Below are 2,765 nucleotides of genomic sequence, written 5' to 3' on the forward strand. Positions count from 1 at the left end.
ATACAGGGTGATTCACAACCTTATAGACACACAGCAAGGGCGTGTAGACGACCTGAAAACAAGTCGAGTTTCCATTCAAGGTTTTTTTCTCAGGCCCATGGTCAACGCGACATACAGGGTGTTAACGTTTTAAAAAAATGTTGGTATTTTCTCTTTAATTCTTACAGTTAATGAGATATTTGCTCAAATTTTAAACGTAAGCTATTGATTAAACCCTTAAGCCGTAGGTAAGCTACTATATTCCTTATTCATTGTATATCTACTTACACGGAACTGAGGCGATATTTGATGTGCTAACATATTCATGTGATGATCCAGCAATATCACATATGTTGGCGGTTTTTTGCGTGTTTTGCCAGGATAGACTTTCGCTGGGTTAAATAACCGAGTCTAGCGGACTCGACTTGGCGAAGGACGTGCCTGACTGCCGAAATCTTTTTCACGGGAATCTACATCGAATAAGAGACATCTTGCCTTCTCTAAAATGGTCTAAAATGGTCTGTTCATTATCTCTGCAATTGCATCTCTGCATTCTGTTGAGGTGTATAAATGTTGGTTGTTTGATGAATTTCTCCTTTTCTCCCTTTCTCTTCAAATAATCTTCAAATTTTCTGCCACAAAACTCACCGCCTTGGTCAGTTCTAAAAACCTTGATTTTCTTATATTTCTGGTTTTCTGCCAGGAACTGAAACTCTTTGAAGCGTTGAAAAATTTCATTTTTTCCTTTCAAAAATTATACAAAAGACATTTTAGTGTAATCATCTACTAAGAGAAGAGAATACTTTGATCCTCCAAGAGAGACAGTTTTTATAGGGCCACATACGTCTCCATGTACGATTTCCAGCGGCTCTGAACTTTGACTTCTACTCTTCGTGAACGACAGTCTCGGTTGCTTGCCTTCACAGCATACAATGCAGTTAGATTTGGCAAATTAAACCTTTTCTTTAAGTGATAGACCATCCACACAGCCAACCATTCGATTCAAGTCCTGGCTATTAATGTGTGCAAGTCTTCTATGCCATGTTTCTCCAGAAACACTCAGCATGCAGTTTTCTTGTTTCAACAGTAACTTGTAGACACCATTTGCAAGTTTAGCAGCAGCTATTTCCTGGTCTGCCTTGTTATAAACACTGCAACCTGTCTTGGTAAAATAAACTTTATTACCTTTTGAAATCAGTTGACTTATTGAAATGAAGTCAGTTGTTAGCTGTGGCACACATAATATATCTTGCACCATTATGTCATGACTTTTTCCATTACACTCTGTTGATATTTTTAGGTCTCCAGTACACTTGACTGATAGTTTCTCTCTATTAGCGACTACAATCTCCTGTACATCCGCACGGGATGAGTTTTCCAACCAATGCTCATTTGGTGTCATGTGATTAATGGCGCCGGAGTCTAAATAAAAATCATTCTTGCTGTACTGTCCGCTTAAGAACACAACACTGAATGCATTTCTGTTGGAATCCCATCTTCCGGAACCTCCAGAATCGCGTGATTGTGGGCATTTAGACATAAAATGTCCAGTTTGTTTACATCTGAGACAAGTAACCCTACTTTTGTCAGATTTGTCTCTGTCATTCCTCTGTTTGAATTTCGACTGTTCACTGCCAGTGCCCCTCTTGAACTGCCTATTGAAGCTTTTCTTTGCAACAAAAGCTGTGGAATTAGTGCTTTCTGTTTGCATATCAAGTAGTTTACATTTTATCGAATCAGTAGTAATTTCGATTCCTGCATGCTCAATGGCCATAATCATAGGACCATACTTGTCTGGCAATCCCGCTAGCAAAAGGGAACCTATCCATTATTCTCCAATCTTGAAGCCAGCCTTCCTTAGTTTCTGCGCGGTTCCAACTACTTGATTGATGTAAATTTGCATAAATTCACAGTTTTCCAATCTAAACGACATCAAGTTTCTAAGCAATCCAATTTTACGTGTAAATCCGGTATCCTCGTAAAGGTTTCTAATCTTGTCCCAAACATCCTTACATGTTTCAGAATCTTTTATGTGCACATACAGGGATGAATCGATAGTCAGGATTAGTTTGGCTTTTGCTTTTGCTACTAAAATCCTGTCTGTTTTGAAGCCATCGACGCACTTGCTTAGACCCTATAGCGCAAAAATGTTCTCCATAGCAAAAACCCATTCGTCATAATTTTCCCGTCCGATTAACTTGGGTACACTGGAAAGATAGTTGACGGCGATCTTGCTTCACACTCCATTTTGCTCGATTTACTTCGAACTACGAAAACGCGAGTACACGACCTAAGTACTTAAAAATGCTTCCACGTTGCGACAAAATCGTATTTTCTAAGATCTGGGTACTGGGCCCATAACCTGTTATGATTTCATCAGATCTTAGGGCGCAAAAGGATTTTTTTTTTATGTTGTTGCAAACTGTGTTAATTGTGCGAATATTGTTTTCCACGTTATCTAGTAACACGACTAAATGGATTGTTGTGGATGTCGTTTGGGTCATATCATTAACTTCGTTAATGCGATCTCGAATTTTCTGCTGATTGCTGTTTATATTCATCAGTTGAGAGTCAATGTCTTTTGACAACCTTTTTACTATTGTCTGGGTCGCGGTCATATCCTGATGAAGGTTTCTTTCGTTCTCTTGAAGGGTTTTGATGTAGTTGTCATATCTTTCACCATTATTTGCATCTAATGTGCCGTATAAATATTTTTGGGCTGTTCCTAGGATATTTAACAATCCTCTTTTAATCCTTTTTTCAGGGGTTGTATAATGTTTAGTGAA

The sequence above is a fragment of the Dendroctonus ponderosae genome, unplaced genomic scaffold, assembly GCF_020466585.1.
Source record: "Dendroctonus ponderosae isolate FM_Combo_2020 unplaced genomic scaffold, Dpon_F_20191213v2 Dpon_F_20191213_1, whole genome shotgun sequence".
Taxonomy (NCBI): domain Eukaryota; kingdom Metazoa; phylum Arthropoda; class Insecta; order Coleoptera; family Curculionidae; genus Dendroctonus; species Dendroctonus ponderosae.